The 13,019-nt window shown below is 47.0% G+C and overlaps 1 long non-coding RNA gene across 2 annotated transcripts in view; it reads right to left on the bottom strand.

Moving 5' to 3' along the window:
- The window catches only part of LOC146783259 (uncharacterized), a 32,416-nt gene extending 19,883 nt beyond the window's left edge, over positions 1-12,533 (bottom strand). For both annotated transcript variants that reach the window (XR_014970889.1, XR_014970888.1), the window contains exon 1: positions 12,201-12,533. This is a non-coding gene — a long non-coding RNA (uncharacterized LOC146783259). The remainder of the gene's footprint in view (positions 1-12,200) is intronic.
- Between the last annotated feature and the right edge of the window lie 486 nt (positions 12,534-13,019).

Raw genomic sequence — 13,019 nt, forward strand, 5'->3', positions numbered from 1 at the left:
GTTATTTTTTTAGTAACGAGGCTGTGTTGGTGTGCCCTTTTCAAGGCCATATATTGTAAATCCCATTCGTGTGTCTGTGTGGCAGCAGTAAACCATGCACACATCTCATATTTTGCTTAGCGAGGGAAAGGGGCGCGTGGAGTTAGGCTAAGTAATTGCATCTGCAAACGTTGTTTAAGACAAGTGGAGTGGGAAAACTTTGAAAAGAGCCCCTTGGATTTCAAAGCTCTTCGAACAAGCGATCTCTTTTCTGATTGGCTGAGGAGGGCGCCATTTTGTGAGATTTCCCGGAACGCAAGCGCAGTAAGGTAACGGGAGGCAAAGGCCGCGCCGCGTGCTGCTCCCGAGCAGCATACCCGAATTCGGGCGCTCTGACGTGTGTTCAACCCGGTGCACATGCCCCCTCCCCTCCACCGACTCTTAAAATGGATTCTGATCCAAGGCCTGGCCTGAGGCACGACCCCCGCCCACGCATGTACGCTGCTCTTTAAATCGCGAGCCACATGCTCACTCGGATCTCGAAATAAACTGTCGATCTGGCAGGTGGTGCCGCTGATTTATCGATCAAGACACCGGGGGCAGAGTGAAGGGCCTAATGTTCGGGCGTTGGGCGTGCGTTGTTTATTTGTGCAGGGCCTAGCGCTGCTCTCCCTTGCCCAAGCGTTTTCCAATCCTAGAGTGCACCACATTCCAAATGACTGCGGCATTATATTACACCCGTTTGTCGTTAACGCTTATTCACATATAGCCATTTGTGTCTTATACGATATGGTGCTTCTTGTCATTTGAAAAACACGTGTTAGCATGGAGTTTAGAGGGGGGAGGGGGTGTCAACGAACGTGCTTTTGTTGCCGATTATGTTGTTGATAGTAAAATAAGTAACACCGCTGCCAAACAAATGTTACCATTACACATATTTGGTAAGTATGTGGCACCAGGAACTGGATTTGATCGTACAGCTTCAGATATAAACATGTACATTGCAGACAAAATACGTAATAGGAAAATCCCCAGATTGAGTGGTTTGTCCCCTGCACCGTGATTGTTGTTGCTGCTGCACACAGGGCAGACTGACGCCCTTTCATTATTGCACTGCTAGCTTCACATGTGACAGTAGTGCAACAGAGAAAGAGTCTCAGACAGCCTGACATCGAAGCTCCGACCATTGCACGCACATTAAGCATCACATTCCATAAACGCATACATATGCATTTCCATTTAACGAAAGCAAACTAGACCCCTGTGAACATTTCTTTTATAGCATATTAGCACAACATATTAAGATCAGAAATCTGCGTTTTTCAATTCAAGTGTTTTGATGTGCGCGCTTCCATAGCTGGTGTCTTGAAAACCTGTGAAGGCTGAGAGTCCTGGGTTTGTGTTCATGCATCGAAGCAGCACAGCACTGCCTGTCGTTGATTAGAGCCCCCCGGGCTCAGGCTGCCGTTTAATCTCACCACCCTACCCTTTTCCTGGGCCTCGATGGTCCCAAACGAGACACTGAGACCACCTGAACACAGCAGTTGGAGGCCACCCACACGGCCATCCCCTGCTCCAGCCAGCTCCTCCCCTCTCCCGGCCTTTACAAAGAGGCACACAGGGCTGAACAGTACTGCTGTGGCCACCATTTTATCCCCTGCTTCTAGCTGCCAGAAATGGGCCTCTTTAAATTGCGCTATACAGCGTCGCAGTTCTTGATCATGGGCACGAATGGCGTTTTTGGTGCACAAATCCATATCTGTAATTAAAATGCGGCACGTAAAATGAATTGGTTTTTCATTTTAGAAAGGGAACCCAGTAGGTTTAAGTGAAGTAAGGCCACAGCAGAATTACAAGAGTTATTATGAAGAAACGCTAAGAGTTTAGACAGCTATGCATTTTTTTGCGTTTAAGATCTATCGCTGACCACTGCCGTGTTGTAAGCAGTCAGTTCCTAGAATATAAGCAACGTGCACTAAGTGCGTCAGTTTTCATCCGTGCTTGCCTCTGCTGTTGCGAATCGCCACCTTTTATTTCAGCACCATTTCTAAAATTATAGTATAGGCCTCAATAAAACTAAGTAGGCAGAAATAATAATATACATACATTTACACTATTTTCACTTTTTGGCTGACATTAAAATGCACACATTTACATTTTTAGGCTTCGAGCTTGCATTAAAAAGCAACACAAAAAATGGGGTCTCGAACCCACCTAACCCGTATCATTAAAAGTAAAGGAGATACGAGTGTGTGTAGATCCACAAACCACTGTAAATGTGACTCGATAACTAGTGATTTGGAGCAACCGTACCAATAAACACTTATTGAACAGTTCAACGGTCGATGTTACCACTGTGAAAGTGAAATTCGAGAAATGTTTGCCTCACCATTGCATGTCATAATAGCCATGAATTCTCTTCTTTGTGATTGTTGTACCTTACAGCGAATTCATTTCATTCGTGGTTTTTTTGTCAAATACCTTTTGTGTTCAAAACAAATACTCATGAAAAGCATATAAGGCACATTCCATGGATGCAGAACCACGCGGTGTGATGTGTTGTTTATGCCCATGTTTTAAGGAGATGCGTTCTGGGCTCTGATTTGAGCCACTTGAGGGCCTCTCTTAAGTCATGGCTCATCAAACCATGGCAATAAATAGCATATTGCACCCTGCACATCATCTCGACATACACACAATAAAAGGACACACAATTTCGCAACACCATATTTAACACTGTAGTATGTGCCTTAACAAGCCATGCTCAAAGCATTGCAGAAGTACCTGGCACCGATTGGTGCAGGATAAGAGAACATCTTAAAGTCGATAACCATTAAACCGATGTCTCCCCCCCCCCCCCCCCCCCCCCCCATCATCAGTGAGCATGCAAGCTTTCACGTCCACTGTGATTGGCTAAGCTCCTCTTCTGTTGCATTGCTGGAGGAAGATTACTCTCAACGAAAAGACCCTATAAGCAATATTGCACTACTACCCCAGCACAAAAGCAGAGGCAATACTGATAGGGTCTTGTCCTTAAGGTCACAAGCTGCAGAGGGAGGCAGGTTAATGAAGAAAGGCTCTTACCCGGGACCAGGAAATGTAGTCCCTGCCAACAGGTATGACTTCACCAGGCTTCACACAAACTTGTATAAAACAAATTATTTTGTATAACGCACATTTTTTTTAGAAAGCATACAAGCGACATCAAACTGAGGTGGCCTTTTCCCCCCATTTTAACTTTCATTTTAAACTATTTTAAAGCGTTAAGACCGGTTGATGGTCACATTTTAAATGAATAGATTTTTAAGCATCACTAATTAAAAGTCAGAAAAACACAACCACAACAGATCGTAAGAACATTGGAAAGTCAAATAGATGCACATTTCCGCAACACGGTAAATAATGGCGATTTGCTTTTAAACGTTATTACTAAAAATGAAAACGTAATTTCGCAAATAAAACAGGTGGTGTACGCTACACAGACCCCATGTTCATTGCGCCTACACAACTCAAGACTGAAAAATACACTAACACGTTAGTGAAAAATAGTTGAGCGCAGCTTACAACTCTGGGGCGCCATCCAGGAAGTACCTCTTCAGCAATCCTGAGCACGGAGGGCGATATCGTGGGCACTGCCCACTCCTATGGCTGAGCACTTCACGCTCCTTTCCCCTAGCCTTTCTAAAGAGGCATTACATGGAGGTGGACGGGAGACAATCCCCTAATTCATGAATTCGTAGCTAATTTATGCATTCCACATTGATCTGGGCCTGCCATAAAGATTCCTGACGTTCCACAGGGCGGTGTGAGACAGGCCTGGCCTGCTTTGAAGTTGGATCACTAAACCAGGAGAAAAGCGCACCCAACCCCGGGCATAAAAATAACTGATAACAGGCAAAGGCCGCCTTAATTGTTTTTAAATGGCACAATAAACACAAGTATTTACATTGCAGTTCACTCCCACGCTTGACTTCCAACAGGGGCTGCTCCCTGGTAGCAGATTGGGCGTGCGCTACTATATCGATTGTAACCTTTGCTTGGGTTTATGAAGAGTTAAACAGTCACCTTTCAACAAGGTGAAAAGCAAGGTACAAAAGGCCTCCACTTAGCTGCAGGATTTGTTTCATATCATGAGCAGCACCAAGAATGTTTCTATATAAAAAAACAACTTTGAAATCAAACATTTTCCAATTATAATAGCCAATTCCGTTAAAACCATATATAAAAAATCTACATAAGAAAAACGAGAGTATTACGGTTCTTTGTATAACAGGAGAAACAGAAGTGATGCCCCCCCCTGGGAATCCAGGAAAACCCTGTTGGGTTAGGTACATCAGGGTTCCAGGAGGCCTGGGTCCATGCCATACTTTCAGGAGCTCGACTCAAGACGTACCCCCATACAGTCACTTTTTTTATATATAGCTGCGAGTATGCAACAAATCTGGCATGGCTTTCTTGGACCTACACTGGACACTGCGCAAGCTACACCCGCCTACGTGTCTTTGGGAAGTTATTTTAGGAAACATGACAAAGGGACCATTTTGAAAGCCAAGGTTAGGGATCAGGCCTGGGAATATGCATATATAGCCCCCGCGGAGATTGTTTTCCGACTACATATGGATTCTGGAGGTGTGAACATCACACGGCTAAACAGGCATTTGTGATCATTTCCCCATTCCTTTTCTCCTATTACGTGTAAAGACTCGGATACCTCAGCTTACAGTTCACACAAACAGCCATTTTGTTACAAATGTATTCCAAGCGCAGGTAAAGCACAAATGTGTTCCAGGAAAGGAGCGCAGAGTTCTCCTGTGTAGCAGACCCACACATGCAAGTCCTGAGCCCGTGGACGCTTGAACATTTCCTCGACGATACTCCACCCACCACCAACCTGTTGTAGCCAAAGTACGAAGGGCAGGTGTGGAGGCTGGTAGGTGTACTAGAGATACAACTTTACAAATAAGTACAATTTCGAAGTGCAGAACTTTATTTCCAACACATGTACAGGACTCCTGGCTAAGAAATAAAGCAGAAATACAAATATTACGTTTTGTAATTAATTTGGATACAGAGCACAACATTAAAAGCCAGCTTGAGGGTTGGTTAAAACAAGTGGGTTCAAGGGATTTTACAGCACTAAAGCCAATATCCTGTTACCGTTTTTGAAATGACAGTTAAAAAAAAAGTTTTAGTTTAGTCACAGAAACAATATACAGGGTTGCAACACATCAGTGGCAGCACGTTTATATTAAAAGCGAGCAGATGGTGTTATAGTAGTATAGGCATATACAATCAGCAGCGTATAACCAAATGAGCACACAGTGATCTGAAATGGAACATTTTAAAGGGCTGCAGAAACATGTTACAATTTAAAAGGGCTGTGTGTGGCATTTCTATGACCCAAAGTGCCATGTGGCTATAGGAGCGTCATTCTGGAAACTCCTCGATCATGGGGCAGTGGGGGTCACGTAGGGCCCCGTCAGTACCAGTGAAGGGAAACACTTTTGGGGGGCATTCTTAGCGGCTCCCGCACTGGATGGGCCCCTTTTACCTGTAATTCTTCACATTCCACCCTGTCTGGCTAAGCATATCCAGCAAGCTAGTACAAATCCCCGCGAGAACCAGGGATTCCTGCACTGAGCAAGACCCAACCTGCCTCGGTGCACAAGGAGGCATCGTATCGTGCCTTCTGTGGCTGGTGCTCCAGGGCACTGGAGTGAGGGGTCTGAACACCTCACCATACCTGGGCACATGACAGCCGGGCTTGCATTGAAGGGCGTCTGCGATTGTCACTCACGCTAGGATCAGAGGTTATGCTTCTGCTAGTCTTTAATTATCAAGAACTTCCCGGCAACAAGGGGGGAAAAAAAAGACTTGATTTTCGAACTAACGTCAGACCCGCCCTTTAAATAAGACCTTGTTGTATGTAGTCTGTGTGCCAAGGGCCACGAGCCTATTAAAAAGAGGAGACTCTTCCGAGGTGAAACCACCAACTGAGTTCCCCGGGTGTACGGCGGAGATGGGGAGCTGTGGACAGAAGTAATCCTTCGCCAGCGTTTGGGATGTTTGGACGGCAAACTCCATGCAGTTCGAGGGGCACAATTACCGTTCAAACCACCTGGGCACCGCTCACTCCCCCTTCTACATTGAATCAGGGGCCCACCCATGGAAGGGCACACAGGAAGCAAGGGAGAACGATCTCCAGAGGGACTACACAAGCTAGAGCAGAAAGGAGGCGGTACATAATTACAAAACAATGGACACCAAGTACTTTCTTTAGTTGTTACCTACAGCGGTTCCGAAGACCTCCGTGGAAAACACCTCTAGAATTCCACCCATCTGATTCCGCTTCCCGGTGAAATTGGTTTTGGAGGGGGCACAGGGCCTGGCATCCCCCAGAGCACACATCTCAAGCCTAGCTTCACCACACATGAGGTTTTCTTTTAACAAGTTTATGCAACAACAGGATGAAAGTTATCCCAAGGCAGTCCCCTCCCCCTCCTCAGCCCGACCTGATTCCCTGCATTCCTCCGAACCCCTCCCCTCCCCCCGGCTGGAGACAAACCCTGGAATCTCCACTCGCACCCACACACATGCAAATGGTTTCCTTGCACAAATACGGCTGCTCGGAGCCTCGCTCTGACGGATTCTTTCCTGCACTTGGTTTAGGCTCGCCTCCTTTGCAAAGTTAAACCCTCTCAGCCTAGAGAGGGTATATAAAATAGACCGCAACTGATGACAAAGGGAAGAAAGTATGCAGCAGCTCCTAACCCTGTGACTGCCAGCTGGTGTTACTTTTTTTTTTTACACTTTCATGTTACTTTTAAAAGCGGAGAACGTATTTTTGGAAGGTCGGGGGCATCTGAATTTTGATTTTCGAACAGTTACATATGAAAGTAGTCGAACCGCACAACTGCTTCACATCACATTTTGGAAAGAAGAACCCAGTGCTAAAGTTGCCTGCCATTCTAAAAATAAACACACTGCAGCATAATTGTGAAGTGACACTACAGTCCGGTTTGGGATACCCTGGACACCATTTGACAGCGCTTGCCGTTCGTGGTGCTGCGAGGAATTTGCTCAAGATTGTTTTGTTTGCTTCAGGGCTGCATCCACGTTTGCCCAGTGCATGCCGGTTTATCTACAATTTAATAGAACTTACGTGATAGTGAAATGAGATGGCCCCGTTTAAGGGGCGGGGGCAATTGTGAAATCAGCAGGGGCAAGATTGTCTTGGCTGTCAGCAGGCTTTTCTTGAGGCTCCTTTGGATCGAATAGAACCCCATCCTGCCAAGGCCACACAGGTCCGGGACAGCCCACTGCCATAAATACCTCCTAGAGACGCAGGGAGGTGTGCCTTCGATGCCCCACCACTCCAGCTAGGGTAAAGGCACCTAGGCAGCCTTATTGTTTTAGGCTTCCTAATATGAGAGGACGTTGCTGACATCGGTGTAACGCCCCCGCCCACTCCTCCCCGCCATGTTCGTAGGCGATGACATGCGATCGCAACAGTTCTCATTTTCTCACCCGTCACACCTTTCCTGCCACCATGCCTAAAAATGCAAGCTCTGGCTTGGATCCGTGTATTTGCATTCCTGCCATTCCCTGCCGTCTTCCTGTTAAGTGATCGAGCATCGCTCTAGCGTGAGTGTCTCCCGTCGAAAAGCTGCCATCTGGGCGCCTTCTACGCCAGAGACGGTCACAAACAGGGACATGTGTCACCGAGGCTGCATCAGGACCCCAACCCAGGATTTCAGACACATGTAAGACACCCCTGCAGGCGGAGGAAGGAGACAACGGCTGCACAAAATATGTATTTGGGAGCATTGGGATTCCATGACCAAGCCAGTAATTGAAGCAAACATGTAAACCAGCGACCATCAAGGAAACCTAAGCGCGACCCTAACAGCTTTTTAGCGACCATTATCACATTTCTGGTAAATGGTTTTAGTAACTTGCAGATCAAAAACATATGCACATTTTGGTTTCATTCATAACTGGAATTCATTTTTAAAGCCCCAAGGAAGGAAAACATACTGTGCGAATCGGGCAGCCCAAAACCAGCGTTTCTATCTAGCACTTGGCTCTACAATAGCACTAGTAAATCATGGAAAAATACGGATGGCTGCCACGGTGTTTTGGAAGGCAAGCCACCCACACCTTCTGGATCAGTTCAATTAGCCTTGTAATTCGATCCTCCAGAAACAGGAAATAATAAGCATGTTGTAATAGCGCTGGAACCAAATGCTTTGACAATATTATTGCACTGCTTATTTGTGCACACAGTAGTGCAACACTGTCAGAGCAACTGGCGCCAGCAAAGTGCCACCAAGAGCCCTTGGGCAGCGCCGGGCCACGGGCCTTCCCTCTTTCGGTGTCTTGCGATATGTAAACACTGGGGCGCCTTTAAGCCCGTAATAGCTCACAACCCTGGCAGGGAAGTCCTGGTGCCAGAGAAAAAGTTAGTGCCAAGCAATCAATCGGTAGAAAGTGGAATATTGACTAACTTACAAACACTGCTACTGCTGCTCGAGCACATTTGGATAACATTAGACAGAGCAATGGGCACGCCCTCTACCTCAAGAAAAGACTGACACAAAATGCGTTTTCAAAGTGGAGAAAATCAACTTTAGGAGAAGCATTCTTTTTGCCTCTATGGTGGGCATGTATAACACATCACACCGTTATTCATTCATGAAACCGTAGCGTAAAGGAGCGGTAATGAATGGTCGTTAAATATAAAAAGAAATAAAATAATCTAGCGTACAAAATAAAGCTAAAATGCTTACCCCAGTAAGCCTAGGGGCTACATTAGAGGATGGGCCTAGCGTCTAAAGAAATCGACCCAAAATACCCTTTGTTTAATGGGGACTGTGCCATAAAAGGAAATGTTTTGAATCCATGCATGCACCCTCCGAGGCACACATTACATCTTGCGTTACCAGATTAAACACACCATTTCACACCCGAGGCATCTCTCCTCGGTGCCTGCCAATGATTCTGCCAGCCAATGCCCTTTTAATATTGCACTGCTCGACCACAGTTCCCAGTAGTACAACAGAAAAAGGGCTCTGGACAACAGTAGATCCATGCAGCTTTTCTTGGGAAGATTCCACATTTCACGTGATTCGTTAAACGTAGCAATAATACGCCCCACCCACTAGTAATTTTCACTACAAACAAGAAACAAATATGCCCAAGAGTCGAACATAGTGGGTTTAAAAATAATCAACGCGAGGCATCCGTGTTCAGTGCAACTGGGCTGACAATTTGAAACATTAGTTCAAAACGTGTATGGTTGGCAGATTAATTGATTTTTATAGTTTGCACGCACACTTATTAAAATCATACAGAACTCGAATTCATTTCTGTACAGAACAATTATAATTAAAAGACTAAACGTGCATTATAACAAGCGTTATTTAAAGCAGCTAACTGGAAACGTTTATGTGAATACACATCGTGGTCGTAAAGAAAACCAAAACAGTTTGGACTTGCTGCTACATTCAAACCATCCACACACAGTTAAGATGTCATTTTAAACATTAAAGAGCTATACCCAACCTTTACCTTCTATCGAAACGTGGCAGATACTTAGAACGTTTTGCTCAGTTTAACCGTGCAGCTAAAGAGCTCAATTTATTTCACAGTGAATAATTAGCAGCTTAAATGTGATTTCGAAAAAACACTTTCCATTTAATTAAACAAGTGCGTGATTTGTTATGCAAGAACAGTGGCAAAATAACAGAGAACACCATTAGTAGCAACGTGTGCATTTCAAATCTAGATGTTCAGAATAGTCGGATGTTTTCAAATATTCGATAGCACCATTTTGACAGTCTCGGAAGAAAGGGACTTTACGCGACGTTACGGTGCGTTTTTCTTTTCTAAAAAACTTCCAAAAGTGAACGTAAGGGCATGGCTATTTAGAAATTTGTTTTCTTTGCGGAGGGGGAACTGCTGAATAGTTAATGCGTCTCAACACAAGACCACATCTAAGATTGGCTGCAGCTACAGGAGCAAACAAAGATTTCACACAGCAGAACACTACATCTAAGCTTACACACATTACTTAACTCGGTCGGGCTGCACAACTTGTACTACAAGGTGTATTTGTATTAATTTAATAAAGCCAGTGTTTAAAAATAAAGAGGACGTATAGTTGAGGTGGGACGAGGCAAACAAATAAATGGAGAGCATCTATGCCAACACAATGCAAGTAAAAACAATAACAGTGTAGTCGATACTCCAAACTTAGCATTTTAAAATAAAAAACAATAATGGCACATTGTACCAATCGTAGAAAAGTGTGGAATGGCACCCAGAAAGCTGTACTTGATAGCACAATACATGTGTTCTCTTATATAGCTTGTAGATTATTGCTAAATTGAAAGCGATTTTCTCAACCCCTGTATTATGAATGAACGCTCATTGTAGAGGTGAACCTGCGTATACGTGCCTGCATGACATTTGAGGAGACGCTCCACACGTCCAGGCCCAGTGCTTGGGAAGAGTCCCAAAGAGACTGCATCTCCGTCATATGCTGGGGTGAGAGTGGGTGCTAGCTAGAGTGCAAGAGGAGCAGTTTTTGAATATATGCCCCAGGACGACTCACTCAACATGTCTCGTAATTCTTACTGGACACCAGTGTTGGCAACTACTTTCTTAAACGTGTATAGTTGAGAGCAGCTAGTATGACATTCAAGAGCCTCCATTCGGTCTCCCGTCATGCCTCAGTGTTAGCGTGACCGGTCGGACCCCTTGTATGTGCCATACGTCGCTTCTCGTATCGATCATGCACTGGTGAGCTCTCATCTCGGGAAGGCCACAGTGTTGGCAGCTGCTCTCTGGGTCTCTTCTCGGTGCTGGTGAAGTTCGTTTTCGGCTCACCGTTCGTTAGACGTGTTGAATGCGTGCCAGAGTCTGTTTTACTTAACTAGAGAATCTCACTACCCTACATTTTACTGACACTTCCGCTCAGAATTAACATAGATCCCCTTCCTGGAGCTGCTTTGGGTGTCAGCTCCTAGTTGCTGCCCCGATGGTCGTGCCTTTCTATAGCTGTGAGGCTTCTCATTAACTAGCTTGAAGAGAGTGATGCTCCCGTGCCAGTGTGAGGGAGACTGCCTCCACGAACAGGCCGCGGTCACCCCTTGTGATGGGCAGGCCCAGGTGAAGGCTCCTGGCGTAAAGGCCTCAGCAAGGCTCCACTGATGAACCGAACTGTATCGGTGAGCAGGTCTTATTAAACTGGCCTCGGCGATGGCAAGGGTCACATCATGGAGGGAACCGTCTCAAACAGGCCCCGGCCTCTTAAGCTCCCTTGATGGAGACTGCCGCAGAACTCCTGGAAGTTGTATATTGCAGCCAAGCCCCTTCTGGAGCCAGAGGCTGGGGGCCGCGGTGAGGAACTCCAAGCAGGGTGACTGGAGAAGGAGAGGCCTAGAGTTAAAGACGGAAGTGTACCCAGCACACCCGGGTTTTTTTTTATCCCGACACGTGATAGGAAACGGACATCAGCTCCAGGCCGCTCGCTCCAAAGGAAAAAAAAAGTGGCAAACCCTTCAAGCCCGGGGGAGGGGGCGCCTACATCTCTCTGCAGCCTGAAATTATTGAGGAACCCACCCCCCACGACCCCGCAGAGAGCTCCCGCCATTTCCCTTCAAACACTCGCATGCTCCCTGGGCGAATAAGGGAGTCAGTAGCAGGAGCTACTCTAGCCATAACGCTCGAGGCCCCCTCGAGGCCCCGAGGCACTTGGAGCGCGCTAGGGACCGCTGCCTAAAACAGACCTCGCAAGAGCCACCTCCAGCACAGACCGAGGGACAACGCGCAGCGCTTTAGAAGGGAGGGTCGCGTCACGCCCCAGAGCGAGGCTGAGCACGAGGGGCCAACTCTACGCGAGCTACTTCAGAACGAGGCTGGTGAGCGCGAGGGGCCACGCGCGGCATGAGCCTCGTCCGAGTGAGGCTGCGCGCGAAAGGCTGAATCGCGCTGAGGGATACCATTTCAAAGGGAAGCCAATGAGCGCGAGGGGCCACTAACAATTGGGAGAATCGCGTGCAGCTTGTTGGAAAGAGAGACCAGTGCGAAGCAAAGGGGCATCTAGAGTTCTGAATTTCATAGAAAGAACAACCGCCAGGCTTGTCAAGTGAAAGAGAGGGAGTACGAGGTTTATCCGCAAGGGGCGAGTACCCCTCCCAACCCGTAGTGTACGATACCTGACGGAAAGCGGGGGTGGGATTGCCCGTGACGCGCAGCTTCTTCCTATCCCCGGTCGAGGGGGCCGCTGTCTCTGCTCCGCGGGCCCGCTCAGTGCCTCCGCCGGTGTACTCCCACGGGAAAGGAGGGGGCTGCCTCCAGGCGCACACCTCATGGCCTCCCCGCTCCAGCCTCCATCTTTGACTAGTTGACATTCAGCTCCTGCTCGGCCGAGCGGCTCATTAGCATAGCCCAGCTGCCATTGGCCGCTCCTTGCGCTAGTCTTTGGCACCCGCATTTCAATTGGTTCCACGGGCAGAGGTTTGAAAATCTCACCGGGCTGCAGATTGGCCCTGACGTCACGCGAGGACGCCTCTTTTAACAATGAATGCACACATATTACCCCCCATTCACAAATCCGAGGGCCTCCCGCGAGCTTTACCCGCCTTTTCCCAGCCACAGCCCATTGACTCCCGTGCAGCTTCAAGGGGTCCTATGCTGAGGAACCCTGCTCACTCACTACTACTGTAACACCAGGGGGAGGGAGCGGGGTACGCGCATGCACCGTATTCTCTACACAAATGGTTCTGTTGCATTGTCGTGCACACACGTGACATAAATACGGAGTTTTATATATATATTTTGTCGTTTTCTTAACAGCAATAGTAAAGCCATGCCACGGGCTCATGCTGATTGATATATGGGGTGGCAATATGGGGACTTAGCTATTTCAGGAAGCACCATAAATACACGTACAAGAGTGGTAAGGGGAGAACCTGAGACATAATTTGGGGATCATCAAAGGGTGTGTCATCTCTCACGGAGTGTCATGCAGTCAT

Source organism: Triturus cristatus, chromosome 11, assembly GCF_964204655.1.
Source record: "Triturus cristatus chromosome 11, aTriCri1.1, whole genome shotgun sequence".
Taxonomy (NCBI): domain Eukaryota; kingdom Metazoa; phylum Chordata; class Amphibia; order Caudata; family Salamandridae; genus Triturus; species Triturus cristatus.